Source organism: Paramisgurnus dabryanus, chromosome 9, assembly GCF_030506205.2.
Source record: "Paramisgurnus dabryanus chromosome 9, PD_genome_1.1, whole genome shotgun sequence".
NCBI classification, from domain to species: Eukaryota; Metazoa; Chordata; class Actinopteri; order Cypriniformes; family Cobitidae; genus Paramisgurnus; species Paramisgurnus dabryanus.
The window spans coordinates 6,466,997-6,491,862 of record NC_133345.1 but is presented as its reverse complement, the minus strand read 5'-3'; the positions used below and the strand labels follow the sequence as shown (position 1 = coordinate 6,491,862).

The 24,866-nt window shown below is 44.0% G+C and overlaps 38 non-coding genes and 24 pseudogenes across 38 annotated transcripts; all 62 read right to left on the bottom strand.

The window, feature by feature from the left end:
* Nucleotides 1-7: 7 nt before the first annotated feature.
* LOC135761583 (5S ribosomal RNA) lies at nucleotides 8-126 on the bottom strand (annotated as a pseudogene).
* A 120-nt stretch (nucleotides 127-246) lies between these two features.
* Nucleotides 247-364, bottom strand: LOC135762992 (5S ribosomal RNA; annotated as a pseudogene).
* Nucleotides 365-491: 127 nt separating this feature from the next.
* LOC135763131 (5S ribosomal RNA) lies at nucleotides 492-610 on the bottom strand. The gene has a single exon (XR_012337528.1). It is a non-coding gene; the product is annotated as a 5S ribosomal RNA (ribosomal RNA).
* Nucleotides 611-735: 125 nt separating this feature from the next.
* LOC135761596 (5S ribosomal RNA) lies at nucleotides 736-854 on the bottom strand. The gene has a single exon (XR_010538186.2). It is a non-coding gene; the product is annotated as a 5S ribosomal RNA (ribosomal RNA).
* Nucleotides 855-979: 125 nt separating this feature from the next.
* Nucleotides 980-1,098, bottom strand: LOC135762442 (5S ribosomal RNA). Its single transcript, XR_010538997.2, has one exon. It is a non-coding gene; the product is annotated as a 5S ribosomal RNA (ribosomal RNA).
* A 123-nt stretch (nucleotides 1,099-1,221) lies between these two features.
* On the bottom strand, nucleotides 1,222-1,340 carry LOC135762928 (5S ribosomal RNA; annotated as a pseudogene).
* A 120-nt stretch (nucleotides 1,341-1,460) lies between these two features.
* LOC135763201 (5S ribosomal RNA) lies at nucleotides 1,461-1,579 on the bottom strand. The gene has a single exon (XR_012337600.1). It is a non-coding gene; the product is annotated as a 5S ribosomal RNA (ribosomal RNA).
* A 126-nt stretch (nucleotides 1,580-1,705) lies between these two features.
* On the bottom strand, nucleotides 1,706-1,824 carry LOC135762565 (5S ribosomal RNA). The gene has a single exon (XR_010539116.2). It is a non-coding gene; the product is annotated as a 5S ribosomal RNA (ribosomal RNA).
* Nucleotides 1,825-1,950: 126 nt separating this feature from the next.
* On the bottom strand, nucleotides 1,951-2,069 carry LOC135762942 (5S ribosomal RNA). The gene has a single exon (XR_010539477.2). It is a non-coding gene; the product is annotated as a 5S ribosomal RNA (ribosomal RNA).
* A 125-nt stretch (nucleotides 2,070-2,194) lies between these two features.
* On the bottom strand, nucleotides 2,195-2,313 carry LOC135761608 (5S ribosomal RNA). Its single transcript, XR_010538197.2, has one exon. It is a non-coding gene; the product is annotated as a 5S ribosomal RNA (ribosomal RNA).
* A 126-nt stretch (nucleotides 2,314-2,439) lies between these two features.
* On the bottom strand, nucleotides 2,440-2,558 carry LOC135761619 (5S ribosomal RNA; annotated as a pseudogene).
* A 125-nt stretch (nucleotides 2,559-2,683) lies between these two features.
* Nucleotides 2,684-2,802, bottom strand: LOC135762242 (5S ribosomal RNA). The gene has a single exon (XR_010538804.1). It is a non-coding gene; the product is annotated as a 5S ribosomal RNA (ribosomal RNA).
* A 125-nt stretch (nucleotides 2,803-2,927) lies between these two features.
* On the bottom strand, nucleotides 2,928-3,046 carry LOC135762994 (5S ribosomal RNA; annotated as a pseudogene).
* A 120-nt stretch (nucleotides 3,047-3,166) lies between these two features.
* Nucleotides 3,167-3,285, bottom strand: LOC135763336 (5S ribosomal RNA; annotated as a pseudogene).
* Nucleotides 3,286-3,410: 125 nt separating this feature from the next.
* LOC135761632 (5S ribosomal RNA) lies at nucleotides 3,411-3,529 on the bottom strand. Its single transcript, XR_010538220.1, has one exon. It is a non-coding gene; the product is annotated as a 5S ribosomal RNA (ribosomal RNA).
* A 125-nt stretch (nucleotides 3,530-3,654) lies between these two features.
* On the bottom strand, nucleotides 3,655-3,773 carry LOC135761643 (5S ribosomal RNA). The gene has a single exon (XR_010538232.1). It is a non-coding gene; the product is annotated as a 5S ribosomal RNA (ribosomal RNA).
* A 126-nt stretch (nucleotides 3,774-3,899) lies between these two features.
* LOC135761655 (5S ribosomal RNA) lies at nucleotides 3,900-4,018 on the bottom strand. Its single transcript, XR_010538243.1, has one exon. It is a non-coding gene; the product is annotated as a 5S ribosomal RNA (ribosomal RNA).
* Nucleotides 4,019-4,145: 127 nt separating this feature from the next.
* Nucleotides 4,146-4,264, bottom strand: LOC135763960 (5S ribosomal RNA; annotated as a pseudogene).
* Nucleotides 4,265-4,389: 125 nt separating this feature from the next.
* Nucleotides 4,390-4,508, bottom strand: LOC135761667 (5S ribosomal RNA). Its single transcript, XR_010538254.1, has one exon. It is a non-coding gene; the product is annotated as a 5S ribosomal RNA (ribosomal RNA).
* Nucleotides 4,509-4,633: 125 nt separating this feature from the next.
* Nucleotides 4,634-4,752, bottom strand: LOC135762995 (5S ribosomal RNA; annotated as a pseudogene).
* A 120-nt stretch (nucleotides 4,753-4,872) lies between these two features.
* Nucleotides 4,873-4,991, bottom strand: LOC135763398 (5S ribosomal RNA). The gene has a single exon (XR_012337583.1). It is a non-coding gene; the product is annotated as a 5S ribosomal RNA (ribosomal RNA).
* Nucleotides 4,992-5,116: 125 nt separating this feature from the next.
* LOC135761678 (5S ribosomal RNA) lies at nucleotides 5,117-5,235 on the bottom strand. The gene has a single exon (XR_010538265.1). It is a non-coding gene; the product is annotated as a 5S ribosomal RNA (ribosomal RNA).
* A 125-nt stretch (nucleotides 5,236-5,360) lies between these two features.
* Nucleotides 5,361-5,479, bottom strand: LOC135761838 (5S ribosomal RNA). Its single transcript, XR_010538416.1, has one exon. It is a non-coding gene; the product is annotated as a 5S ribosomal RNA (ribosomal RNA).
* A 125-nt stretch (nucleotides 5,480-5,604) lies between these two features.
* LOC135725540 (5S ribosomal RNA) lies at nucleotides 5,605-5,723 on the bottom strand (annotated as a pseudogene).
* Nucleotides 5,724-5,848: 125 nt separating this feature from the next.
* Nucleotides 5,849-5,967, bottom strand: LOC135763791 (5S ribosomal RNA; annotated as a pseudogene).
* Nucleotides 5,968-6,087: 120 nt separating this feature from the next.
* LOC135762693 (5S ribosomal RNA) lies at nucleotides 6,088-6,206 on the bottom strand (annotated as a pseudogene).
* A 125-nt stretch (nucleotides 6,207-6,331) lies between these two features.
* Nucleotides 6,332-6,450, bottom strand: LOC135764283 (5S ribosomal RNA). The gene has a single exon (XR_010539832.2). It is a non-coding gene; the product is annotated as a 5S ribosomal RNA (ribosomal RNA).
* Nucleotides 6,451-6,576: 126 nt separating this feature from the next.
* Nucleotides 6,577-6,695, bottom strand: LOC135762898 (5S ribosomal RNA). Its single transcript, XR_010539435.2, has one exon. It is a non-coding gene; the product is annotated as a 5S ribosomal RNA (ribosomal RNA).
* Nucleotides 6,696-6,820: 125 nt separating this feature from the next.
* LOC135723038 (5S ribosomal RNA) lies at nucleotides 6,821-6,939 on the bottom strand. The gene has a single exon (XR_010522756.1). It is a non-coding gene; the product is annotated as a 5S ribosomal RNA (ribosomal RNA).
* Nucleotides 6,940-7,065: 126 nt separating this feature from the next.
* LOC135726788 (5S ribosomal RNA) lies at nucleotides 7,066-7,184 on the bottom strand (annotated as a pseudogene).
* Nucleotides 7,185-7,309: 125 nt separating this feature from the next.
* Nucleotides 7,310-7,428, bottom strand: LOC135723036 (5S ribosomal RNA). The gene has a single exon (XR_010522754.1). It is a non-coding gene; the product is annotated as a 5S ribosomal RNA (ribosomal RNA).
* Nucleotides 7,429-7,553: 125 nt separating this feature from the next.
* Nucleotides 7,554-7,672, bottom strand: LOC135725464 (5S ribosomal RNA; annotated as a pseudogene).
* Nucleotides 7,673-7,792: 120 nt separating this feature from the next.
* On the bottom strand, nucleotides 7,793-7,911 carry LOC135725632 (5S ribosomal RNA; annotated as a pseudogene).
* Nucleotides 7,912-8,036: 125 nt separating this feature from the next.
* Nucleotides 8,037-8,155, bottom strand: LOC135724296 (5S ribosomal RNA). The gene has a single exon (XR_010523964.1). It is a non-coding gene; the product is annotated as a 5S ribosomal RNA (ribosomal RNA).
* Nucleotides 8,156-8,281: 126 nt separating this feature from the next.
* On the bottom strand, nucleotides 8,282-8,400 carry LOC135723035 (5S ribosomal RNA). Its single transcript, XR_010522753.1, has one exon. It is a non-coding gene; the product is annotated as a 5S ribosomal RNA (ribosomal RNA).
* A 126-nt stretch (nucleotides 8,401-8,526) lies between these two features.
* Nucleotides 8,527-8,645, bottom strand: LOC135723034 (5S ribosomal RNA). Its single transcript, XR_010522752.1, has one exon. It is a non-coding gene; the product is annotated as a 5S ribosomal RNA (ribosomal RNA).
* A 125-nt stretch (nucleotides 8,646-8,770) lies between these two features.
* LOC135723033 (5S ribosomal RNA) lies at nucleotides 8,771-8,889 on the bottom strand. Its single transcript, XR_010522751.1, has one exon. It is a non-coding gene; the product is annotated as a 5S ribosomal RNA (ribosomal RNA).
* A 125-nt stretch (nucleotides 8,890-9,014) lies between these two features.
* On the bottom strand, nucleotides 9,015-9,133 carry LOC135725463 (5S ribosomal RNA; annotated as a pseudogene).
* A 120-nt stretch (nucleotides 9,134-9,253) lies between these two features.
* Nucleotides 9,254-9,372, bottom strand: LOC135724957 (5S ribosomal RNA). The gene has a single exon (XR_010524612.1). It is a non-coding gene; the product is annotated as a 5S ribosomal RNA (ribosomal RNA).
* A 126-nt stretch (nucleotides 9,373-9,498) lies between these two features.
* LOC135723031 (5S ribosomal RNA) lies at nucleotides 9,499-9,617 on the bottom strand. Its single transcript, XR_010522750.1, has one exon. It is a non-coding gene; the product is annotated as a 5S ribosomal RNA (ribosomal RNA).
* Nucleotides 9,618-13,624: 4,007 nt separating this feature from the next.
* LOC135725462 (5S ribosomal RNA) lies at nucleotides 13,625-13,743 on the bottom strand (annotated as a pseudogene).
* Nucleotides 13,744-13,863: 120 nt separating this feature from the next.
* Nucleotides 13,864-13,982, bottom strand: LOC135724956 (5S ribosomal RNA). Its single transcript, XR_010524611.1, has one exon. It is a non-coding gene; the product is annotated as a 5S ribosomal RNA (ribosomal RNA).
* A 125-nt stretch (nucleotides 13,983-14,107) lies between these two features.
* Nucleotides 14,108-14,226, bottom strand: LOC135726897 (5S ribosomal RNA; annotated as a pseudogene).
* Nucleotides 14,227-20,343: 6,117 nt separating this feature from the next.
* On the bottom strand, nucleotides 20,344-20,462 carry LOC135723030 (5S ribosomal RNA). Its single transcript, XR_010522749.1, has one exon. It is a non-coding gene; the product is annotated as a 5S ribosomal RNA (ribosomal RNA).
* Nucleotides 20,463-20,587: 125 nt separating this feature from the next.
* LOC135726665 (5S ribosomal RNA) lies at nucleotides 20,588-20,706 on the bottom strand (annotated as a pseudogene).
* Nucleotides 20,707-20,826: 120 nt separating this feature from the next.
* On the bottom strand, nucleotides 20,827-20,945 carry LOC135724955 (5S ribosomal RNA). The gene has a single exon (XR_010524610.1). It is a non-coding gene; the product is annotated as a 5S ribosomal RNA (ribosomal RNA).
* Nucleotides 20,946-21,071: 126 nt separating this feature from the next.
* Nucleotides 21,072-21,190, bottom strand: LOC135723029 (5S ribosomal RNA). Its single transcript, XR_010522748.1, has one exon. It is a non-coding gene; the product is annotated as a 5S ribosomal RNA (ribosomal RNA).
* A 124-nt stretch (nucleotides 21,191-21,314) lies between these two features.
* On the bottom strand, nucleotides 21,315-21,433 carry LOC135723028 (5S ribosomal RNA). The gene has a single exon (XR_010522747.1). It is a non-coding gene; the product is annotated as a 5S ribosomal RNA (ribosomal RNA).
* Nucleotides 21,434-21,559: 126 nt separating this feature from the next.
* On the bottom strand, nucleotides 21,560-21,678 carry LOC135723027 (5S ribosomal RNA). The gene has a single exon (XR_010522746.1). It is a non-coding gene; the product is annotated as a 5S ribosomal RNA (ribosomal RNA).
* Nucleotides 21,679-21,803: 125 nt separating this feature from the next.
* LOC135725460 (5S ribosomal RNA) lies at nucleotides 21,804-21,922 on the bottom strand (annotated as a pseudogene).
* Nucleotides 21,923-22,042: 120 nt separating this feature from the next.
* On the bottom strand, nucleotides 22,043-22,161 carry LOC135726872 (5S ribosomal RNA; annotated as a pseudogene).
* A 126-nt stretch (nucleotides 22,162-22,287) lies between these two features.
* On the bottom strand, nucleotides 22,288-22,406 carry LOC135723026 (5S ribosomal RNA). The gene has a single exon (XR_010522744.1). It is a non-coding gene; the product is annotated as a 5S ribosomal RNA (ribosomal RNA).
* A 125-nt stretch (nucleotides 22,407-22,531) lies between these two features.
* LOC135726664 (5S ribosomal RNA) lies at nucleotides 22,532-22,650 on the bottom strand (annotated as a pseudogene).
* Nucleotides 22,651-22,770: 120 nt separating this feature from the next.
* On the bottom strand, nucleotides 22,771-22,889 carry LOC135723936 (5S ribosomal RNA). Its single transcript, XR_010523615.1, has one exon. It is a non-coding gene; the product is annotated as a 5S ribosomal RNA (ribosomal RNA).
* A 126-nt stretch (nucleotides 22,890-23,015) lies between these two features.
* LOC135723024 (5S ribosomal RNA) lies at nucleotides 23,016-23,134 on the bottom strand. Its single transcript, XR_010522742.1, has one exon. It is a non-coding gene; the product is annotated as a 5S ribosomal RNA (ribosomal RNA).
* Nucleotides 23,135-23,259: 125 nt separating this feature from the next.
* On the bottom strand, nucleotides 23,260-23,378 carry LOC135723966 (5S ribosomal RNA). The gene has a single exon (XR_010523643.1). It is a non-coding gene; the product is annotated as a 5S ribosomal RNA (ribosomal RNA).
* Nucleotides 23,379-23,503: 125 nt separating this feature from the next.
* LOC135725459 (5S ribosomal RNA) lies at nucleotides 23,504-23,622 on the bottom strand (annotated as a pseudogene).
* A 120-nt stretch (nucleotides 23,623-23,742) lies between these two features.
* Nucleotides 23,743-23,861, bottom strand: LOC135724954 (5S ribosomal RNA). Its single transcript, XR_010524609.1, has one exon. It is a non-coding gene; the product is annotated as a 5S ribosomal RNA (ribosomal RNA).
* Nucleotides 23,862-23,987: 126 nt separating this feature from the next.
* LOC135723023 (5S ribosomal RNA) lies at nucleotides 23,988-24,106 on the bottom strand. Its single transcript, XR_010522741.1, has one exon. It is a non-coding gene; the product is annotated as a 5S ribosomal RNA (ribosomal RNA).
* Nucleotides 24,107-24,231: 125 nt separating this feature from the next.
* LOC135726356 (5S ribosomal RNA) lies at nucleotides 24,232-24,350 on the bottom strand (annotated as a pseudogene).
* A 126-nt stretch (nucleotides 24,351-24,476) lies between these two features.
* LOC135725605 (5S ribosomal RNA) lies at nucleotides 24,477-24,595 on the bottom strand (annotated as a pseudogene).
* Nucleotides 24,596-24,720: 125 nt separating this feature from the next.
* LOC135723022 (5S ribosomal RNA) lies at nucleotides 24,721-24,839 on the bottom strand. Its single transcript, XR_010522740.1, has one exon. It is a non-coding gene; the product is annotated as a 5S ribosomal RNA (ribosomal RNA).
* Between the last annotated feature and the right edge of the window lie 27 nt (nucleotides 24,840-24,866).

Sequence of the window (24,866 nt, the reverse complement as noted above, 5' to 3'; positions counted from 1 at the left end):
AATTAAATGCTTACAGCACCTGGTATTCCCAGGCAATCTCCCATCCAAGTACTAACCAGGCCCGACCCTGCTTGGCTTCCGAGATCAGACGAGAGCGGGCGTGCTCAGGGTGGTGTGGCCGTAAGCGAGTGCGGACTTGATTCGAGAGACACTTCAAAACTAATGTGGCAACGGCATGCCATGGGAGAACGCTTTCAGAAAGGACGCATTCATGGGAAAAATGACATAAAAAATTAATTAATTAAATTCTTACAGCACCAGGTATTCCCAGGCGGTCTCCCATCCAAGTACTAACCAGGCCGACCCTGCTTGGCTTCCGAGATCAGACGAGAGCGGGCGTGCTCAGGGTGGTGTGACCGTAAACGAGTGCTGACTCGATTCGAGAGACACTTCAAGGCTAATGTGGCAACGCAATGACATCGGTAAATGGTTACAGAAAGGACGCATTCATGGGAAAAAATGACTTTAAAAAAAATAATTAATTAATTAAATGCTTACAGCACCTGGTATTCCCAGGCGGTCTCCCATCCAAGTACTAACCAGGCCCGACCCTGCTTGGCTTCCGAGATCAGACGAGAGCGGGCGTGCTCAGGGTGGTGTGGCCGTAAGCGAGTGCTGACTCGCTTCGATAGACACTTCAAGACTTATGTGGCAACGACATGACATCAGTGAACGCTTACAGAAAGATCGCATTCATGGGAAAAAATGACATAAAAAAATAATTAATTAATTAAATGCTTACAGCACCTGGTATTCCCAGGCCGTCTCCCATCCAAGTACTAACCAGGCCCGACCCTGCTTGGCTTCCGAGATCAGACGAGAGCGGGCGTGCTCAGGGTGGTGTGGCCGTAAGCGAGTGCTGACTCGATTCGAGAGACACTTCAAGGCTAATGTGGCAACGCAATGACATCGGAAAATGGTTACAGAAAGGACGCATTCATGGGAAAAAATGACATAAAAAAATAATTAATTAATTAAATGCTTACAGCACCTGGTATTCCCAGGCGGTCTCCCATCCAAGTACTAACCAGGCCCGACCCTGCTTGGCTTCCGAGATCAGAAGAGAGCGGGAGTGCTTAGGGTGGTGTGGCCGTAAGCGAGTGCTGACTCGCTTCGATAGACACTTCAAGACTTATGTGGCAACGCCATGACATCAGTGAACGCTTACAGAAAGATCGCATTCATGGGAAAAATGACATAAAAAATAATTAATTAATTAAATGCTTACAGCACCTGGTATTCCCAGGCGGTCTCCCATCCAAGTACTAACCAGGCCCGACCCTGCTTGGCTTACGAGATCAGACGAGAGCGGGCGTGCTCAGGGTGGCGTGGCCGTAAGCGAGTGCTGACTTGATTCGAGAGACACTTCAAAACTAATGTGGCAACGCCATGCCATGGGAGAACGCTTACAGAAAGGACGCATTCATGGGAAAAATGACATAAATAATTAATTAATTTAATTCTTACAGCACCAGGTATTCCCAGGCGGTCTCCCATCCTAGTACTAACCAGGCCCGACCCTGCTTGGCTTCCGAGATCAGACGAGAGCGGGCGTGCTCAGGGTGGTGTGGCCGTAAACGAGTGCTGACTCGATTCGAGAGACACTTCAAGTCTAATGTGGCAACGCAATGACATCGGTAAATGGTTACAGAAAGGACGCATTCATGGGAAAAAATGACATAAAAAAAATAATTAATTAATTAAATGCTTACAGCACCTGGTATTCCCAGGCGGTCTCCCATCCAAGTACTAACCAGGCCAGACCCTGCTTGGCTTCCGAGATCAGATGAGAGCGGGCGTGCTCAGGGTGGTGTGGCCGTAAACGAGTGCTGACTCGATTCGAGAGACACTTCAAGGCTAATGTGGCAACGCAATGACATCGGTAAATGGTTACAGAAAGGACGCATTCATGGGAAAAAATGACATAAAAAAAATAATTAATTAATTAAATGCTTACAGCACCTGGTATTCCCAGGCGGTCTCCCATCCAAGTACTAACCAGGCCCGACCCTGCTTGGCTTCCGAGATCAGACGAGAGCGGGCGTGCTCAGGGTGGTGTGGCCGTAAGCGAGTGCTGACTCGCTTCGAAAGACACTTCAAGACTTATGTGGCAACGCCATGACATCAGTGAACGCTTACAGAAAGATCGCATTCATGGGAAAAAATGACATAAAAAAATAATTAATTAATTAAATGCTTACAGCACCTGGTATTCCCAGGCGGTCTCCCATCCAAGTACTAACCAGGCCCGACCCTGCTTGGCTTCCGAGATCAGACGAGAGCAGGCGTGCTCAGGGTGGTGTGGCCGTAAGCGAGTGCTGACTCGATTCGAGAGACACTTCAAGGCTAATGTGGCAATGCAATGACATCGGTAAATGGTTACAGAAAGGACGCATTCATGGGAAAAAATGACATAAAAAAAAATATTAATTAATTAAATGCTTACAGCACCTGGTATTCCCAGGCGGTCTCCCATCCAAGTACTAACCAGGACCGACCCTGCTTGGCTTCCGAGATGAGACGAGAGCGGGCGTGCTCAGGGTGGTGTGGCCGTAAGCGAGTGCAGACTCGATTCGAGAGACACTTCAAAACTAATGTGGCAACGCCATGCCATGGGAGAACGCTTACAGAAAGGACGCATTCATGGGAAAATATGACATAAATAAATATTTAATTAATTAAATGCTTACAGCACCTGGTATTCCCAGGCGGTCTCCCATCCAAGTACTAACCAGGCCCGACTCTGCTTGGCTTCCGAGATCAGACGAGAGCGGGCGTGCTCAGGGTGGTGTGGCCGTAAGCGAGTGCAGACTCGAATCGACAGACACTTCAAGACTTATGTGGCAACGCCATGACATCAGTGAACGCTTACAGAAAGAACGCATTCATGGGAAAAAATGACATAAATAAATATTTAATTAATTAAATGCTTACAGCACCTGGTATTCCCAGGCAATCTCCCATCCAAGTACTAACCAGGCCCGACCCTGCTTGGCTTCCGAGATCAGACGAGAGCGGGCGTGCTCAGGGTGGTGTGGCCGTAAGCGAGTGCGGACTTGATTCGAGAGACACTTCAAAACTAATGTGGCAACGGCATGCCATGGGAGAACGCTTACAGAAAGGACGCATTCATGGGAAAAAAGACATAAAAAATTAATTAATTAAATTCTTACAGCACCAGGTATTCCCAGGCGGTCTCCCATCCAAGTACTAACCAGGCCCGACCCTGCTTGGCTTCCGAGATCAGACGAGAGCGGGCGTGCTCAGGGTGGTGCGGCCGTAAACGAGTGCTGACTCGATTCGAGAGACACTTCAAGGCTAATGTGGCAACGCAATGACATCGGTAAATGGTTACAGAAAGGACGCATTCATGGGAAAAAATGATATAAAAAAATAATTAATTAATTAAATGCTTACAGCACCTGGTATTCCCAGGCGGTCTCCCATCCAAGTACTAACCAGGCCCGACCCTGCTTGGCTTCCGAGATCAGACGAGAGCGGGCGTGCTCAGGGTGGTGTGGCCGTAAGCGAGTGCTGACTCGCTTCGATAGACACTTCAAGACTTATGTGGCAACGCCATGACATCAGTGAACGCTTACAGAAAGATCGCATTCATGGGAAAAAATGACATAAAAAAATAATTAATTAATTAAATGCTTACAGCACCTGGTATTCCCAGGCGGTCTCCCATCCAAGTACTAACCAGGCCCGACCCTGCTTGGCTTCCGAGATCAGACGAGAGCGGGCGTGCTCAGGGTGGTGTGGCCGTAAGCGAGTGCTGACTCGCTTCGATAGACACTTCAAGACTTATGTGGCAACGCCATGACATCAGTGAACGCTTACAGAAAGGTCGCATTCATGGGAAAAAATGACATAAAAAAATAATTTATTAATATAAATGCTTACAGCACCTGGTATTCCCAGGCGGTCTCCCATCCAAGTACTAACCAGGCCCGACCCTGCTTGGCTTCCGAGATCAGACGAGAGCGGGCGTGCTCAGGGTGGTGTGGCCGTAAGCGAGTGCTGACTCGATTCGAGAGACACTTCAAGGCTAATGTGGCAACGCAATGACATCGGTAAATGGTTGCAGAAAGGACGCATTCATGGGAAAAAATGACATAAAAAAAAATTATTAATTAATTAAATGCTTACAGCACCTGGTATTCCCAGGCGGTCTCCCATCCAAGTACTAACCAGGACCGACCCTGCTTGGCTTCCGAGATGAGACGAGAGCGGGCGTGCTCAGGGTGGTGTGGCCGTAAGCGAGTGCAGACTCGATTCGAGAGACACTTCAAAACTAATGTAGCAACGCCATGCCATGGGAGAACGCTTACAGAAAGGACGCATTCATGGGAAAATATGACATAAATAAATATTTAATTAATTAAATGCTTACAGCACCTGGTATTCCCAGGCGGTCTCCCATCCAAGTACTAACCAGGCCCGACCCTGCTTGGCTTCCGAGATCAGACGAGAGCGGGCGTGCTCAGGGTGGTGTGGCCGTAAGCGAGTGCAGACTCGAATCGACAGACACTTCAAGACTTATGTGGCAACGCCATGACATCAGTGAACGCTTACAGAAAGAACGCATTCATGGGAAAAAATGACATCAATAAATATTTAATTAATTAAATGCTTACAGCACCTGGTATTCCCAGGCAATCTCCCATCCAAGTACTAACCAGGCCCGACCCTGCTTGGCTTCCGAGATCAGACGAGAGCGGGCGTGCTCAGGGTGGTGTGGCCGTAAGCGAGTGCGGACTTGATTCGAGAGACACTTCAAAACTAATGTGGCAACGGCATGCCATGGGAGAACGCTTACAGAAAGGACGCATTCATGGGAAAAATGACATAAAAAATTAATTAATTAAATTCTTACAGCACCAGGTATTCCCAGGCGGTCTCCCATCCAAGTACTAACCAGGCCCGACCCTGCTTGGCTTCCGAGATCAGACGAGAGCGGGCGTGCTCAGGGTGGTGTGGCCGTAAGCGAGTGCTGACTCGATTCGAGAGACACTTCAAGGCTAATGTGGCAACGCAATGACATCGGTAAATGGTTACAGAAAGGACGCATTCATGGGAAAATATGACATAAATAAATATTTAATTAATTAAATGCTTACAGCACCTGGTATTCCCAGGCGGTCTCCCATCCAAGTACTAACCAGGCCCGACCCTGCTTGGCTTCCGAGATCAGACGAGAGCGGGCGTGCTCAGGGTGGTGTGGCCGTAAGCGAGTGCTGACTCGCTTCGATAGACACTTCAAGACTTATGTGGCAACGACATGACATCAGTGAACGCTTACAGAAAGATCGCATTCATGGGAAAAAATGACATAAAAAAATAATTAATTAATTAAATGCTTACAGCACCTGGTATTCCCAGGCGGTCTCCCATCCAAGTACTAACCAGGCCCGACCCTGCTTGGCTTCCGAGATCAGACGAGAGCGGGCGTGCTCAGGGTGGTGTGGCTGTAAGCGAGTGCTGACTCGATTCGAGAGACACTTGAAGGCTAATGTGGCAACGCAATGACATCGGTAAATGGTTACAGAAAGGACGCATTCATGGGAAAAAATGACATAAAAAAATAATTAATTAATTAAATGCTTACAGCACCTGGTATTCCCAGGCGGTCTCCCATCCAAGTACTAACCAGGCCCGACCCTGCTTGGCTTCCGAGATCAGACGAGAGCAGGCGTGCTTAGGGTGGTGTGGCCGTAAGCGAGTGCTGACTCGCTTCGATAGACACTTCAAGACTTATGTGGCAACGCCATGACATCAGTGAACGCTTACAGAAAGATCGCATTCATGGGAAAAAATGACATAAAAAAATAATTAATTAATTAAATGCTTACAGCACCTGGTATTCCCAGGCGGTCTCCCATCCAAGTACTAACCAGGCCCGACCCTGCTTGGCTTACGAGATCAGACGAGAGCGGGCGTGCTCAGGGTGGCGTGGCCGTAAGCGAGTGCTGACTTGATTCGAGAGACACTTCAAAACTAATGTGGCAACGCCATGCCATGGGAGAACGCTTACAGAAAGGACGCATTCATGGGAAAAATGACATAAATAATTAATTAATTTAATTCTTACAGCACCAGGTATTCCCAGGCGGTCTCCCATCCAAGTACTAACCAGGCCCGACCCTGCTTGGCTTCCGAGATCAGACGAGAGCGGGCGTGCTCAGGGTGTTGTGGCCGTAAACGAGTGCTGACTCGATTCGAGAGACACTTCAAGGCTAATGTGGCAACGCAATGACATCGGTAAATGGTTACAGAAAGGACGCATTCATGGGAAAAAATGACATAAAAAAATAATTAATTAATTAAATGCTTACAGCACCTGGTATTCCCAGGCGGTCTCCCATCCAAGTACTAACCAGGCCCGACCCTGCTTGGCTTCCGAGATCAGACGAGAGCGGGCGTGCTCAGGGTGGTGTGGCCGTAAACGAGTGCTGACTCGATTCGAGAGACACTTCAAGGCTAATGTGGCAACGCAATGACATCGGTAAATGGTTACAGAAAGGACGCATTCATGGGAAAAAATGACATAAAAAAAATAATTAATTAATTAAATGCTTACAGCACCTGGTATTCCCAGGCGGTCTCCCATCCAAGTACTAACCAGGCCCGACCCTGCTTGGCTTCCGAGATCAGACGAGAGCGGGCGTGCTCAGGGTGGTGTGGCCGTAAGCGAGTGCTGACTCGCTTCGAAAGACACTTCAAGACTTATGTGGCAACGCCATGACATCAGTGAACGCTTACAGAAAGATCGCATTCATGGGAAAAAATGACATAAAAAAATAATTAATTAATTAAATGCTTACAGCACCTGGTATTCCCAGGCGGTCTCCCATCCAAGTACTAACCAGGCCCGACCCTGCTTGGCTTCCGAGATCAGACGAGAGCGGGCGTGCTCAGGGTGGTGTGGCCGTAAGCGAGTGCTGACTCGATTCGAGAGACACTTCAAGGCTAATGTGGCAATGCAATGACATCGGTAAATGGTTACAGAAAGGACGCATTCATGGGAAAAAATGACATAAAAAAAATTATTAATTAATTAAATGCTTACAGCACCTGGTATTCCCAGGCGGTGTCCCATCCAAGTACTAACCAGGACCGACCCTGCTTGGCTTCCGAGATGAGACGAGAGCGGGCGTGCTCAGGGTGGTGTGGCCGTAAGCGAGTGCAGACTCGATTCGAGAGACACTTCAAAACTAATGTGGCAACGCCATGCCATGGGAGAACGCTTACAGAAAGGACGCATTCATGGGAAAATATGACATAAATAAATATTTAATTAATTAAATGCTTACAGCACCTGGTATTCCCAGGCGGTCTCCCATCCAAGTACTAACCAGGCCCGACCCTGCTTGGCTTCCGAGATCAGACGAGAGCGGGCGTGCTCAGGGTGGTGTGGCCGTAAGCGAGTGCAGACTCGAATCGACAGACACTTCAAGACTTATGTGGCAACGCCATGACATCAGTGAACGCTTACAGAAAGAACGCATTCATGGGAAAAAATGACATAAATAAATATTTAATTAATTAAATGCTTACAGCACCTGGTATTCCCAGGCAATCTCCCATCCAAGTACTAACCAGGCCCGACCCTGCTTGGCTTCCGAGATCAGACGAGAGCGGGCGTGCTCAGGGTGGTGTGGCCGTAAGCGAGTGCGGACTTGATTCGAGAGACACTTCAAAACTAATGTGGCAACGGCATGCCATGGGAGAACGCTTACAGAAAGGACGCATTCATGGGAAAAATGACATAAAAAATTAATTAATTAAATTCTTACAGCACCAGGTATTCCCAGGCGGTCTCCCATCCAAGTACTAACCAGGCCCGACCCTGCTTGGCTTCCGAGATCAGACGAGAGCGGGCGTGCTCAGGGTGGTGCGGCCGTAAGCGAGTGCTGACTCGCTTCGATAGACACTTCAAGACTTATGTGGCAACGCCATGACATCAGTGAACGCTTACAGAAAGATCGCATTCATGGGAAAAAATGACATAAAAAAATAATTAATTAATTAAATGCTTACAGCACCTGGTATTCCCAGGAGGTCTCCCATCCAAGTACTAACCAGGCCCGACCCTGCTTGGCTTACGAGATCAGACGAGAGCGGGCGTGCTCAGGGTGGTGTGGCCGTAAGCGAGTGCTGACTCGATTCGAGAGACACTTCAATACTTATGTGGCAACGCCATGACATCAGTGAACGCTTACAGAAAGGTCGCATTCATGGGAAAAAATGACATAAAAAAATAATTTATTAATATAAATGCTTACAGCACCTGGTATTCCCAGGCGGTCTCCCATCCAAGTACTAACCAGGCCCGACCCTGCTTGGCTTCCGAGATCAGACGAGAGCGGGCGTGCTCAGGGTGGTGTGGCCGTAAGCGAGTGCTGACTCGATTCGAGAGACACTTCAAGGCTAATGTGGCAACGCAATGACATCGGTAAATGGTTGCAGAAAGGACGCATTCATGGGAAAAAATGACATAAAAAAAATTATTAATTAATTAAATGCTTACAGCACCTGGTATTCCCAGGCGGTCTCCCATCCAAGTACTAACCAGGCCCGACCCTGCTTGGCTTCCGAGATCAGACGAGAGCGGGCGTGCTCAGGGTGGTGTGGCCGTAAGCGAGTGCAGACTCGATTCGAGAGACACTTCAAAACTAATGTGGCAACGCCATGCCATGGGAGAACGCTTACAGAAAGGACGCATTCATGGGAAAATATGACATAAATAAATATTTAATTAATTAAATGCTTACAGCACCTGGTATTCCCAGGCGGTCTCCCATCCAAGTACTAACCAGGCCCGACCCTGCTTGGCTTCCGAGATCAGACGAGAGCGGGCGTGCTCAGGGTGGTGTGGCCGTAAGCGAGTGCCGACTCGAATCGACAGACACTTCAAGACTTATGTGGCAACGCCATGACATCAGTGAACGCTTACAGAAAGAACGCATTCATGGGAATAAATGACATAAATAAATATTTAATTAATTAAATGCTTACAGCACCTGGTATTCCCAGGCAATCTCCCATCCAAGTACTAACCAGGCCCGACCCTGCTTGGCTTCCGAGATCAGACGAGAGCGGGCGTGCTCAGGGTGGTGTGGCCGTAAGCGAGTGCGGACTTGATTCGAGAGACACTTCAAAACTAATGTGGCAACGGCATGCCATGGGAGAACGCTTACAGAAAGGACGCATTCATGGGAAAAATGACATAAAAAATTAATTAATTAAATTCTTACAGCACCAGGTATTCCCAGGCGGTCTCCCATCCAAGTACTAACCAGGCCCGACCCTGCTTGGCTTCCGAGATCAGACGAGAGCGGGCGTGCTCAGGGTGGTGTGGCCGTAAACGAGTGCTGACTCGATTCGAGAGACACTTCAAGGCTAATGTGGCAACGCAATGACATCGGTAAATGGTTACAGAAAGGACGCATTCATGGGAAAAAATGACATAAAAAAAATAATTAATTAATTAAATGCTTACAGCACCTGGTATTCCCAGGCGGTCTCCCATCCAAGTACTAACCAGGCCCGACCCTGCTTGGCTTCCGAGATCAGACGAGAGCGGGCGTGCTCAGGGTGGTGTGGCCGTAAGCGAGTGCTGACTCGCTTCGATAGACACTTCAAGACTTATGTGGCAACGCCATGACATCAGTGAACGCTTACAGAAAGGTCGCATTCATGGGAAAAAATGACATAAAAAAATAATTTATTAATATAAATGCTTACAGCACCTGGTATTCCCAAGCAAGTTCCCCTCCAAGTACCTAAGCGATCGTCAGCCGTCCAATGGTTGAGCAGAGCTGAGCAGCGATCAGCCAATGGTTGAGCAATGCTGAGCAGCGACAGCCAATGGTTGAGCAATGCTGAGCAGAGCTCGCGCTCAACGGACCAATCATTGAGCGAGGATCGGAAAACGTCATCTAATTTATTCAGGACTGGTAAATATTCACATTGGAGTCGGTGTCATTGAGGAGCGATTCGACTGTGTTTATTTACTCACACAGGTACGTTTGTTATGTTTGTGTGCCAAGTAGTGAATGAAACACGATATGTTTTTTGATAATTTGCCTGATATTCAAGGTTTTACATGATAATATCTCGTTAGCGCCGTACTGACACCACCGATTGACTAGGCTAGCACCACTTGTTTACATTAAAATAGCTAAGTTTGATATCTGAAATGCGTTTAAAATGCGACCAGATTATTGATTTTACATGTTGAGACCTTGACAAATGTATTATTACTTTGTGGACTCGAAATGTAAAGCTTAAATATGGTTATATTAAATAATATATATTTTATATTAAACGAATGCACTGAAAATGAATTAATGAGCTGCCAGTCGCCGATGAAATGACCTAAAAATCCCTGGAAATTCTTCAAAAACGTGATCAGACTCACTTCTTAAGACCATAGAGATGTTGTTACAACAGTGTGGAGTTTAAATTCACTGTGTAAATATGCTTTAGAAGTGTAAACTTGTCAATGATCAATGTGATCATATGGAACAGACTGACTGTTAAAATACCACATAATGAATGTTCTGCATTGTTTTTATAGATTCTCAAGGGAAGATCTACAACGACGGCCAGGGCACCATGCAGTACGTCACCAGCGTGCTGAATGAGTGGGGTCAGTTCTTGACCACGGTGGTGGTGGAGTCCGGGTCCGAGCGGTGTTACGCACACATGGCCAGAGGTCTGGTCGCCAGCTTTTGCCGTGCCAACGCTCCTGCTCCAAAGGTTGTGTACGAGGACAACAACTGCTGTCGGTGAGTTTAATAACAGTTGAAACCTATGATGAAATGGATAATTAAACATGTAACACACCTACACAAAATGTCATGATATCATTTTCAGTGACAACGGATTCAGAACAGCCCAGAAGACCAAGTTTGCTGCATGAGGTACGCTCAGGCAGCACATGTGACCGAGGACAGTCGACTGCTCTACCTCCTCCTCCAAGATGCTGAAGAACCGAGCACCGGACAATCAGCTAACCTCCCCCAGCCAGGTCACGGCTTCTTTGAAGGGACAGTATAAGAGGATTGCAGAGTGAGTCCGAGACAACCCCATCCTCGGCGGTCTCCCCACTCCACTGCCCAACTTGAACGCCAAGTCTTTTTCGACCTTCACTGCCACGGAGGAGAAAAATGCCAACTACGGGGTGATGGTACTGTTGAAGGTGATGCCTCACCTGAAAGTGCTGTCTGATGCACCGTTCCCGGAAGCTCCTGTGCTGCCAACATCCCTCACAACGCCAGACCGGCCTCAGGTCCAATACCAGCACGTTCATCACGAGGCTGGAAAAAGGCGTGGTGAGAAGCGGGGGTAAGTTGTCAAAAGCACTTTGTTTCACCTGTTGGCTGTGGAGAGCAAATAGCACACATGTCATATCAATACTCATTACATGTTTATTTTATATTTCCAGATTATTTGTTGAAGAGCCAAAGCCTGTGTCTTCTGTGAACCAGCCCGTTCAGCCCATGGCGTCGTCCTCCTCCACTCGGCCAAAGCCTGCTGTGCCCACCACCATTCTGCCAAGGCCTGCTGCGTCCACCCACCTCCGGCCAAAGCCTGCTGTGCCCACCTATGGATCACCCCGTATCGTCAGCACCCATACTGCTGGTTTTCCCCGCACAGCCGCAGGTTCCCCCGTCTTGTTTCGTGGGCCATCGTGCAGCCAGGAGCTTTGTACCTCCAGCACCAACAGTCAAGGCATTCATGCCGAATAAGTCCTTGCAGCCATGTGGGGCTTGCCACATGGCTAATTGTGGTGGACAGTGGAAGAGGTACACACCTTCCAAGGACAAAGTGGCTGAAAGCACCCAGAAGATATTTTCCTACTGTCCATACACTGGGAAATCCACCACATCTGGGTTTGACAATGTGGTGTACGAGTTAGAAAAGAGGAGAACTGTGTAAATAACTATAAATAACTGTGTAAATAACTTACCTGTGTGATGCCACTTCTCCTGTGCCATCTGTAGGAGAGAGAAAAAGGCTTGTTTGTTTGTTTGTTTGTTTGTTTAAGGCTTCAGCAAGTACAATCTATTTATTTATATAGTTCAAAAGTAAAAAAAAATGCACTTTACAGTTTTGCTTAAGAATGTTCTTGTATTTGTTTTTATTATGATTTATGTTGCTGTTAAAGTGCACTTTGTAGTATCTTTTTTTTTATACAAACATGTTCTGGCCTATGTTCGATATCAAGGCCAATCTAACCTCATTAATTTTAACTTTAATCAGTTCCGACCTAACACAATCAGTTTACATACCCTTTAGTGGTTGTTCATGTTCAGATAATCTGTGTTTTTGTCATGCGTGTTGTTTGTTTGTCTTTGTCAGCTTCATATCTTTGTGATGTTTGTATGTCTTTGTCTGCTTATGTTTAACCAAAGTTTGCCAAAGGAAACACACAAAAAAATGTAACAGACAGGAATTGCTTGAGCCTTTATTTGTTGATTGGTGATCTGAGTTTTTGGATAATCCTGTTTGGATAAACCGGGCTTTGGCCTGTACAAACCAATTGTTAATTTTTATCTTAAGTACAAGTTTGTGTTTTTAATTGTTAAAGGTATTGCAGAGGATTTTCTTTTTCCAGGTGGATCATCAAGACTATTGGTCCTCTTAGTTGTCAATCAGGAGTGTTGCGCAATTGCATTTTTTTTTAAAAGTGGAGAAGGTGGTTCTTTTCTAAAATTCGAGAAAATCCTCTGTTACACCTTTAAGTGTTTTTGATTCTTATTAATGTTATTTATGTGTGCGTGTCCTTGTGATGTTTGTATGTCTGTCAGCTCCATGTTTAACTAAATGTTTGCAAATGGTAGTAAATGTTTGTCTCTCATCCTGTCTCGTGTTCTAGCTCGTAGATCTGTACCTTGTTGTGGTGAGAGACCTTTAAACTAAACAGATCTTGTTTACTTGTGTTTTCATGCATTGCTTTTTAAATGAAACACATTCTGGGTGAAAAATAAAAGTTGTAAAGGTATTTCAAGTGTGTTGGAGTCTCTGTACTGTATGCTTGGGTTTCAGAAGGGGTGGGATAGTGTAAAAAAAAACATTTAAGCAATTAAAAGTCTTCCAGACAAAGTGAGAGTAAATTAATACAGTACAACCTTTCCTAATTCAGCCCAAAAAATGTAACACTTGCACACTTTTTCACTTGACTATATGAATCTCATCACCAGCTACATCAACTCAACCTATGAAAATAATAAACAAAACATTCAACAGATTAGTGGATTTTAATAAATTAGGCCTGTAAATGTACAATTTATATAAACAACACTTCAGTAGTTGACACCATCCGTTTTGATCACTTTCGATCGATCCCAGGGTTGAGCAATATGTACTTGCAGGGGTCATGAGCCATTCCCAGGCGGTCTCCCATCCAAGTACTAACCAGGCCCGACCCTGCTTGGCTTCCGAGATCAGACGAGAGCGGGCGTGCTCAGGGTGGTGTGGCCGTAAGCGAGTGCCGACTCGAATCGACAGACACTTCAAGACTTATGTGGCAACGCCATGACATCAGTGAACGCTTACAGAAAGAACGCATTCATGGGAAAAAATGACATAAATAAATATTTAATTAATTAAATGCTTACAGCACCTGGTATTCCCAGGCAATCTCCCATCCAAGTACTAACCAGGCCCGACCCTGCTTGGCTTCCGAGATCAGACGAGAGCGGGCGTGCTCAGGGTGGTGTGGCCGTAAGCGAGTGCGGACTTGATTCGAGAGACACTTCAAAACTAATGTGGCAACGGCATGCCATGGGAGAACGCTTACAGAAAGGACGCATTCATGGGAAAAATGACATAAAAAATTAATTAATTAAATTCTTACAGCACCAGGTATTCCCAGGCGGTCTCCCATCCAAGTACTAACCAGGCCCGACCCTGCTTGGCTTCCGAGATCAGACGAGAGCGGGCGTGCTCAGGGTGGTGTGGCCGTAAACGAGTTCTGACTCGATTCGAGAGACACTTCAAGGCTAATGTGACAACGCAATGACATCGGTAAATGGTTACAGAAAGGACGCATTCATGGGTAAAAATGACATAAATAAATATTTAATTAATTAAATGCTTACAGCACCTGGTATTCCCAGGCAATCTCCCATCCAAGTACTAACCAGGCCCGACCCTGCTTGGCTTCCGAGATCAGACGAGAGTGGGCGTGCTCAGGGTGGTGTGGACGTAAGAGAGTGCTGACTCGATTCGAGAGACACTTCAAAACTAATGTGGCAATGCCATGCCATTGGAGAACGCTTACAAAAAGGACGCATTCATGGGAAAAAAATGACATAAATAAATAATTAATTATTTAAACGCTTACAGCACCTGGTATTCCCAGGCGGTCTCCCATTCAAGTACTAACCAGGCCCGACCCTGCTTGGTTTCCGAGATCAGACGAGAGCGGGCGTGCTTTTTTTTTTTTTTTTTTTTTTATTATTATAACAATCATATTCACACAATTACATAATTTCTATATATTGTTTAACATTACATATAACACAGTGAGAGTGCTTTTATAACAGAAAGACTTCTTTAAAAGTCTTTTGGCAGGCACAATCTTAAATCCCACCAAAAAGAAGAAAAAAAAACATCATTATAAAATATTTTAAAACATTTGAAAGTTCAACATATTTTTTCCACACTAAAACAGTCTCTTCCACATATTTAAAATATTATACAGATCAACCATAATCGTCAGGCATTTTCCAATTAAAATCTTCAAATATTATACCCACATCCTTAGTAAAAACATTATAAAACTCCTCCACATATTTAAAATATTATACAGATCAACCATAATTGTCAGGCATTTTCCAATTAAAATCTTCAAATATTATACCCACATCCTTAGTAAAAACATTATAAAACTCCTCCAACCTATTTTGCTCCTTAAAATAACAGTACAAATGCTTTAAGTACATCTCAACTTTTCTTTTAAACACTATTTCAACATCCATAACAGTATTTTCTTTTTTTGCAACAATTCTTCTTTCCCATATTGCACTTTTAATCAGCATGACAAACAAGTTAAGCGCTTTTCTGTTTTCACATGTTTTGTTTTCTCCCAGCATTATCACCTTGTTCCAATCTATTCCTTTATTATCTTGTTCCCCTCTCAACCTTTCAAGCAAACCTATACATTTTTCATTAAAGTTTTCCAATTTCTTACAACATAAAAACACATGTAAAAAACCCTCATCTTCTTCTTTACATACTTTACAAGTTGCATTTTGCTCTCTCCCGATTTTGTTCAATAAAACATCAGTAAAAATTGCCTTGTGCCTAATTAAATATTCTAAGGTCCCCAATTTTGACTCAATTATATTCCCCCTCATATTGCTCCATATATGTTCTTCTTTCAAGTCTTTGTATTTCTGTAACCAGTATTTATTCACCACAGGTTTCTTAAAAATACAATCTCTAAAAAACAATACAACATTTTCACAGTGCATTCTTTAAAAGCTCTTATTTTGTCTCCCAACATGACATACACATCTTTCTCTTGTTTCCCTTGTTCTTTATTATCAATTTTCCTGATCCAATCATCAGGAATTGCACTTTTTATTATCTTAAACTTATTTACAATTTCTTGTCTACTATATTCTTCTTTTGCTTCCTCCATAGTGTCCACAATGTACTGCACAGGTAAAAATCCCTCCTTAAACTCGTATAAAACATCTCTCACTTTTGTAATTCCCACATCCCACCAATTTTTAAAAAACACTTCTTTACCTTGGTTTACAATGTTCTTGTTTAAAAACAATGGTTGGTTTAAAATACACTCTCTTCCACTAGGCATGTACTGTACACAAGTTAAAACTTTCCCCCATGCACTCATAATTTCCTTGTAAAAATCTGGCACCTTTTCCGTCATCCAAGCTTTAGTTTTCATCCATAAAATGTCTTCTCCCAGATTAAAATTACCACATTTGTTTAAAAAATATTGCATTGTTTTTTTCCATACCATTACATTCCCATCATCCAGATACTTTTTAACCATTTTAGCTCTTAAGCTATTTTTTCTTTGTGCTACATCTATAAGGCCCATCCCACCTTTCTCTACAGCTCCAATCAAAGTGTCATATGCTATTCTTGGGGGTTTCCCTTCCCATATAAAGTCTAAAAAACATCTCTTTAATCTTTTTTCAATCCACAGAGGCATATATGACACATATAAGACATACCATAACTTAGACATCATTAAAACATTTGAAATTAAAACCTTCCCTTTAAGACATAATGTCCTTAATTTCCAAAAATGTAGCCTTCTTTCAATATCTTCTAAAATAGTTGCCCACATTGTTTCATTAGCTCTCCTTTCATCGTCCCCCATTAAAACTCCTAAAATCTTGATTTCATTCACTTCTTTAAAAGCAAAATCACTTGTTAAAGCTTGCACATTCCCACATCTCATATACACAGTTTTATCCTCGTTAATTTTTCCTCCAGATGCTTTACAAAATTGTTGTACAATTTTCATTGCACATTCAACTCCCTCCCTGTCTTTCAAAATAAGCGTAGTGTCATCCGCATACTGAAATATTGCTTCTCCTTCCACGTTCCCTTCTATGTGAATACCTTTTATTCCTTTTTCTTTCCTCATTGCCAACCCCAAGGGTTCCGCGACTAAAGAATATAATAGTGCTGACATGGGACACCCTTGTCTTATGGATCTTGTTAGTTTAAAACATTCAGTTAAAAACCCATTACATTTAATTCTAGTTACCGGTCCATTATATAAAATTTTCACCCACTTTATAAAATTTTCTCCAAATCCAAAACGGTTTAAAATCCCAAATAAAAATTCATGTTCCACCCTGTCGAAAGCCTTTTCAAAATCTAAACTTATAACATATCCCTCCAATTTTCTCTCCTTCATGTATCCAATTGTATCTTTAATGCTTAGGGTCGTATCAGCTATGTCTTTCCCTTTGACCCCATACGCTTGATTTGTCTTTATTATTCTCGGCATCACTTCTTTCAGTCTGTTTGCTAAGATTTTTGATAAAATTTTCAGATCGGTGTTTAACATCGTAAGCGGCCTATAATTCTTTAGTTCAGTTTTTTCTCCTTCTTTCTTATATATTGTTTTCATCAAACCCATACCCATTCTTAGATTCATCTGCCCTTTATTAAAGATCTCATCGTACACTTCCTTTAAAATACTGGTTAACATATCCCTAAAAACAATATAAAACTCACTCCCCAACCCATCAATTCCAGGACTTTTGTTTTTGTTTAATTCATTTATCGCTCTTTCAATTTCCTCTTCACTTATCTCTTTGTCACAATCCTTCATATCTTCCTTGTCTATTTTAGTTGTTATCTGCTCTAACATTTCTTCTTTTTCATCCTGCACTCCCTCAGTTGTAAACAATTTTTCATAATACCTTTTCATTTCTTTTAAAATTCCTTCATTACTCTTTACTTCTTCTCCATTCTCCTTTTTAACTACTTTTATAATTTCAGCCTTCCCTTTTCTTCTTTCTAGATCAAAGAAATTTTTTGTACATTTTTCACCTTCAACAAGAAACTGAGCTTTACTCCTTAATCTTGCACCTTCATATTTCTTTTCTTCCATTTCTTTAAGTTTATTTTCCAATTCTTTTATCTTTAACATGTCCTTATTACCCTGATTTATCTCTTTTTCTAAAATCTCTCTTATTTCCTGTCCATTGTATTTCTTACATTTCTCAATTAATCTGCACAATTTTATTGTATGAATTTTAACTAAATATTTTACATTTTCCCACCACAATCTTTTATCTTCCATATACATTGCATTTCCTTTTTCTTTTTCAATTAGCGTCTTTATATCTAAAACATACCCTTCACTTTTTAAAACCTCAGCATTTAAAACCCACACGCCTGGACCTCTCTTTAACGTACTCCAGTCAATCTGCATATATAACGGCTTGTGATCACTTAAACTTGTTTCATCGTATCTCACATTATCAATAAAAACCTCTAAATTCCTCTTACACAAAATAAAATCGATTCTTGTTTGACACATGAAATTCCCCACCCTTTGTCTTCTTGAGTATTGCCTTCTTTCATTCCTTTCTCTCCAAACATCCACCAAGTTATTGCTTTCCATTATTGATTTTAACTCTCTCCTTCCCATATCATTTCTAAAAACCATTCCATCTGCCATATCTAATTTACTTAACACAGTATTAAAATCCCCCATTAACAAGACATTCTGTTGGTTAGTTAAAAGTGACCTTAAATCATTAAAATAATCTCTCTTTTCCTTTTCCTCCGTAGGTGCATGTACATTTATCACCACCAGTTTTTTGCCTTCATATTCCATTTCTACTGCTAAACATTTCCCAATATCATCTTTATAGATGACCTTGCATACAGTTTTCACATTTTCTCTTATTAAAAAAGCAACTCCTCTGCCAAACCTTGTATCATCATTATTGTATAAAATCTCACCGTTCCATCTTTTCCTTATTTCACATATGTGCTTTTCTTTCCAATTTGTTTCTTGCAATACAATCACGTCTTCATTCTTGAACATTTCTTTCACTTTTTCAAATTTGTTAAAGTCCGAGAGTCCTCTGGCATTAAAAGTTACCAAACTTAAAACCATAAAAAATAAATAAATAAAAACACTCATTGAGTCCATTTCTTTAGCTCATACCATCCAAGTCTTTTAGCAGTACATATTTATCTTTTAGTAAGTCTTTGTTAGTTGTTTTTTTCCTTATTCCTTCCAAACATGGCTTTACCTCAATTTTTCGTCGTCTTCTCTCCACTTTCGGTTTTCCTTCAGCCATTGTGTTGACATCCTTGTTAAAATCCTCATCTTGATCCATTTCATCTTGATCCATCTCATCGTCCAGGGTGTCAGAAGTGTCAAGTGGTGTACATGTTCCTTCCTCCTGTTTAAGTTGTTCCGTCTGTTCTTTAGAATCCTCATTTTGTACTTTACTTTGTCTTTTAGCTAATTCATTCATTTCTTCCTCTGCCATTTCATCTGTAGTGCTCTGTGTTTTATTATCTATGTCCTGTTGTACTTTCTCTTGTTGTTCCGTTTGTTCGCCATTGTCAACGTCAATTACAGGTCCGCCGTCTCTCGTGTCGTTCTGTTGTTTTTCTACCACGTTGTCTCGTTCATGCACCTTCCCGCCCACATGAGTCTCATCGTTGCCAAACCAGCATTCACACAAGTTTAAATAATTGTCACAGTCCGGGCACTTAACCGCCTTGCACTCTCTTGCAAAATGTCCTCTCTCCTCGCATTTGTAGCACTTAAACATAGGGCAGTCTTTCATGATGTGGTCTGGGCACATGCACAGCCGACAGAGTTTAACCTGATGGCTGTGCATCACCCTGAAGAACTGCAGGCCTTCAGCTGTTTCAAACTTTGTGCTATACGGGAGAGATGCAACTTCTTTAGGGAAGCGAGATTTAATGAACCGTGTGCCATCTTCAATGGTCGTGCCCGGATACAAACGTCTTTTTAATTTAGACAAAGGGGTAACTCCCCACCCTTCAAGTTTATTTATAATATCATGATCGTCTATGTAAGCGGGCAGGTGCATAAACGAGACGACATAGTCTCTGTTTTGGAGTCTCTTTACTTCGCATTCCACTTCTTTTATCCTTATTCCATATTCTAGCAATTCAACATCATCCACATTTTCTAGAGTCAGCTCATATTCATTGTTTTGTTTGGGTCTTACCGCCAGGATTTTCCCTTTTCCAATTTTCTCCGATACTGCCGTAATAATGTCCTCCGCTCTTGCATTCACATTTGTAGTATCCACTGTAATCGTAGCTTCTATTAAGTATTCCTTTCGTGAATTGTACCTTCTTTGTTCTTTGTCTCTTTCATTGCCATCTCGTTGTTGTTCATTCGTTCCATTTTCATTTGCCATTCGTGTCTCTCCTGCCATTTCCAAGGTTGATTCCATGTGTCCGTCCATTTTCACCAAACAAAACAAAAAGCGTATGTGGCAAACTTAAACTCCCCCCGGACAGCGTATGCTGCCAGGAGGGATTTAAACAAACAAAAATAAAAATTAACTATTCAAAATAAACACTGATTTAAACAAACAAAATCAAAATAAATCTGAACGTTTGGTGAGCCTTCCTCACCTACTGCAGCCAAACACTTCCTGGAACGTACCAACTAGCGGGCGTGCTCAGGGTGGTGTGGCCGTAAACGAGTGCTGACTCGATTCGAGAGACACTTCAAGGCTAATGTGGCAACGCAATGACATCGGTAAATGGTTACAGAAAGGACGCATTAATGGGAAAAAATGACATAAAAAAAATAATTAATTAATTAAATGCTTACAGCACCTGGTATTCCCAGGCGGTCTCCCATCCAAGTACTAACCAGGCCCGACCCTGCTTGGCTTCCGAGATCAGACGAGAGCGGGCGTGCTCAGGGTGGTGTGGCCGTAAGCGAGTGCTGACTCGCTTCGATAGACACTTCAAGACTTATGTGGCAACGCCATGACATCAGTGAACGCTTACAGAAAGATCGCATTCATGGGAAAAAATGACATAAAAAAATAATTAATTAATTAAATGCTTAGAGCACCTGGTATTCCCAGGCGGTCTCCCATCCAAGTACTAACCAGGCCCGACCCTGCTTGGCTTACGAGATCAGACGAGAGCGGGCGTGCTCAGGGTGGCGTGGCCGTAAGCGAGTGCTGACTTGATTCGAGAGACACTTCAAAACTAATGTGGCAACGCCATGCCATGGGAGAACGCTTACAGAAAGGACGCATTCATGGGAAAAATGACATAAATAATTAATTAATTTAATTCTTACAGCACCAGGTATTCCCAGGCGGTCTCCCATCCAAGTACTAACCAGGCCCGACCCTGCTTGGCTTCCGAGATCAGACGAGAGCGGGCGTGCTCAGGGTGGTGTGGCCGTAAACGAGTGCTGACTCGATTCGAGAGACACTTCAAGGCTAATGTGGCAACGCAATGACATCGGTAAATGGTTACAGAAAGGACGCATTCATGGGAAAAAATGACATTAAAAAAATAATTAATTAATTAAATGCTTACAGCACCTGGTATTCCCAGGCGGTCTCCCATCCAAGTACTAACCAGGCCCGACCCTGCTTGGCTTCCGAGATCAGACGAGAGCGGGCGTGCTCAGGGTGGTGTGGCCGTAAGCGAGTGCTGATTCGCTTCGATAGACACTTCAAGACTTATGTGGCAACGCCATGACATCAGTGAACGCTTACAGAAAGGTCGCATTCATGGGAAAAATGACATAAAAAAATAATTAATTAATTAAATGCTTACAGCACCTGGTATTCCCAGGCGGTCTCCCATCCAAGTACTAACCAGGCCCGACCCTGCTTGGCTTCCGAGATCAGACGAGAGCGGGCGTGCTCAGGGTGGTGTGGCCGTAAGCAAGTGCTGACTCGATTCGAGAGACACTTCAAGGCTAATGTGGCAACGCAATGACATCGGTAAATGGTTACAGAAAGGACGCATTCATGGGAAAAAATGACATAAAAAAAATTATTAATTAATTAAATGCTTACAGCACCTGGTATTCCCAGGCGGTCTCCCATCCAAGTACTAACCAGGCCCGACCCTGCTTGGCTTCCGAGATCAGACGAGAGCGGGCGTGCTCAGGGTGGTGTGGCCGTAAGCGAGTGCCGACTCGAATCGACAGACACTTCAAGACTTATGTGGCAACGCCATGACATCAGTGAACGCTTACAGAAAGAACGCATTCATGGGAAAAAATGACATAAATAAATATTTAATTAATTAAATGCTTACAGCACCTGGTATTCCCAGGCAATCTCCCATCCAAGTACTAACCAGGCCCGACCCTGCTTGGCTTCCGAGATCAGACGAGAGCGGGCGTGCTCAGGGTGGTGTGGCCGTAAGCGAGTGCGGACTTGATTCGAGAGACACTTCAAAACTAATGTGGCAACGGCATGCCATGGGAGAACGCTTACAGAAAGGACGCATTCATGGGAAAAATGACATAAAAAATTAATTAATTAAATTCTTACAGCACCAGGTATTCCCAGGCGGTCTCCGATCCAAGTACTAACCAGGCCCGACCCTGCTTGGCTTCCGAGATCAGACGAGAGTGGGCGTGCTCAGGGTGGTGTGGCCGTAAACGAGTGCTGACTCGATTCGAGAGACACTTCAAGGCTAATGTGGCAACGCAATGACATCGGTAAATGGTTACAGAAAGGACGCATTCATGGGAAAAAATGACATAAAAAAAATAATTAATTAATTAAATGCTTACAGCACCTGGTATTCCCAGGCGGTCTCCCATCCAAGTACTAACCAGGCCCGACCCTGCTTGGCTTCCGAGATCAGACGAGAGCGGGCGTGCTCAGGGTGGTGTGGCCGTAAGCGAGTGCTGACTCGCTTCGATAGACACTTCAAGACTTATGTGGCAACGCCATGACATCAGTGAACGCTTACAGAAAGATCGCATTCATGGGAAAAAATGACATAAAAAAATAATTAATTAATTAAATGCTTAGAGCACCTGGTATTCCCAGGCGGTCTCCCATCCAAGTACTAACCAGGCCCGACCCTGCTTGGCTTACGAGATCAGACGAGAGCGGGCGTGCTCAGGGTGGCGTGGCCGTAAGCGAGTGCTGACTTGATTCGAGAGACACTTCAAAACTAATGTGGCAACGCCATGCCATGGGAGAACGCTTACAGAAAGGACGCATTCATGGGAAAAATGACATAAATAATTAATTAATTTAATTCTTACAGCACCAGGTATTCCCAGGCGGTCTCCCATCCAAGTACTAACCAGGCCCGACCCTGCTTGGCTTCCGAGATCAGACGAGAGCGGGCGTGCTCAGGGTGGTGTGGCCGTAAGCGAGTGCTGACTCGATTCGAGAGACACTTCAAGGCTAATGTGGCAACGCAATGACATCGGTAAATGGTTACAGAAAGGACGCATTCATGGGAAAAAATGACATAAAAAAAATTATTAATTAATTAAATGCTTACAGCACCTGGTATTCCCAGGCGGTCTCCCATCCAAGTACTAACCAGGCCCGACCCTGCTTGGCTTCCGAGATCAGACGAGAGCGGGCGTGCTCAGGGTGGTGTGGCCGTAAGCGAGTGCAGACTTGATTCGAGAGACACTTCAAAACTAATGTGGCAACGCCATGCCATGGGAGAACGCTTACAGAAAGGACGCATTCATGGGAAAATATGACATAAATAAATATTTAATTAATTAAATGCTTACAGCACCTGGTATTCCCAGGCGGTCTCCCATCCAAGTACTAACCAGGCCCGACCCTGCTTGGCTTCCGAGATCAGACGAGAGCGGGCGTGCTTAGGGTGGTGTGGCCGTAAGCGAGTGCCGACTCGAATCGACAGACACTTCAAGACTTATGTGGCAACGCCATGACATCAGTGAACGCTTACAGAAAGAACGCATTCATGGGAAAAAATGACATAAATAAATATTTAATTAATTAAATGCTTACAGCACCTGGTATTCCCAGGCAATCTCCCATCCAAGTACTAACCAGGCCCGACCCTGCTTGGCTTCCGAGATCAGACGAGAGCGGGCGTGCTCAGGGTGGTGTGGCCGTAAGCGAGTGCGGACTTGATTCGAGAGACACTTCAAAACTAATGTGGCAACGGCATGCCATGGGAGAACGCTTACAGAAAGGACGCATTCATGGGAAAAATGACATAAAAAATTAATTAATTAAATTCTTACAGCACCAGGTATTCCCAGGCGGTCTCCCATCCAAGTACTAACCAGGCCCGACCCTGCTTGGCTTCCGAGATCAGACGAGAGCGGGCGTGCTCAGGGTGGTGTGGCCGTAAACGAGTGCTGACTCGATTCGAGAGACACTTCAAGGCTAATGTGGCAACGCAATGACATCGGTAAATGGTTACAGAAAGGACGCATTCATGGGAAAAAATGACATAAAAAAAATAATTAATTAATTAAATGCTTACAGCACCTGGTATTCCCAGGCGGTCTCCCATCCAAGTACTAACCAGGCCCGACCCTGCTTGGCTTCCGAGATCAGACGAGAGCGGGCGTGCTCAGGGTGGTGTGGCCGTAAGCGAGTGCTGACTCGCTTCGATAGACACTTCAAGACTTATGTGGCAACGCCATGACATCAGTGAACGCTTACAGAAAGATCGCATTCATGGGAAAAAATTACATAAAAAAATAATTAATTAATTAAATGCTTAGAGCACCTGGTATTCCCAGGCGGTCTCCCATCCAAGTACTAACCAGGCCCGACCCTGCTTGGCTTACGAGATCAGACGAGAGCGGGCGTGCTCAGGGTGGTGTGGCCGTAAACGAGTGCTGACTCCATTCGAGAGACACTTCAAGGCTAATGTGGCAACGCAATGACATCGGTAAATGGTTACAGAAAGGACGCATTCATGGGAAAAAATGACATAAAAAAAATAATTAATTAATTAAATGCTTACAGCACCTGGTATTCCCAGGCGGTCTCCCATCCAAGTACTAACGAGGCCCGACCCTGCTTGGCTTCCGAGATCAGACGAGAGCGGGCGTGCTCAGGGTGGTGTGGCCGTAAGCGAGTGCTGACTCGATTCGAGAGACACTTCAAGGCTAATGTGGCAACGCAATGACATCGGTAAATGGTTACAGAAAGGACGCATTCATGGGAAAATATGACATAAATAAATATTTAATTAATTAAATGCTTACAGCACCTGGTATTCCCAGGCGGTCTCCCATCCAAGTACTAACCAGGCCCGACCCTGCTTGGCTTCCGAGATCAGACGAGAGCGGGCGTGCTCAGGGTGGTGTGGCCGTAAGCGAGTGCTGACTCGCTTCGATAGACACT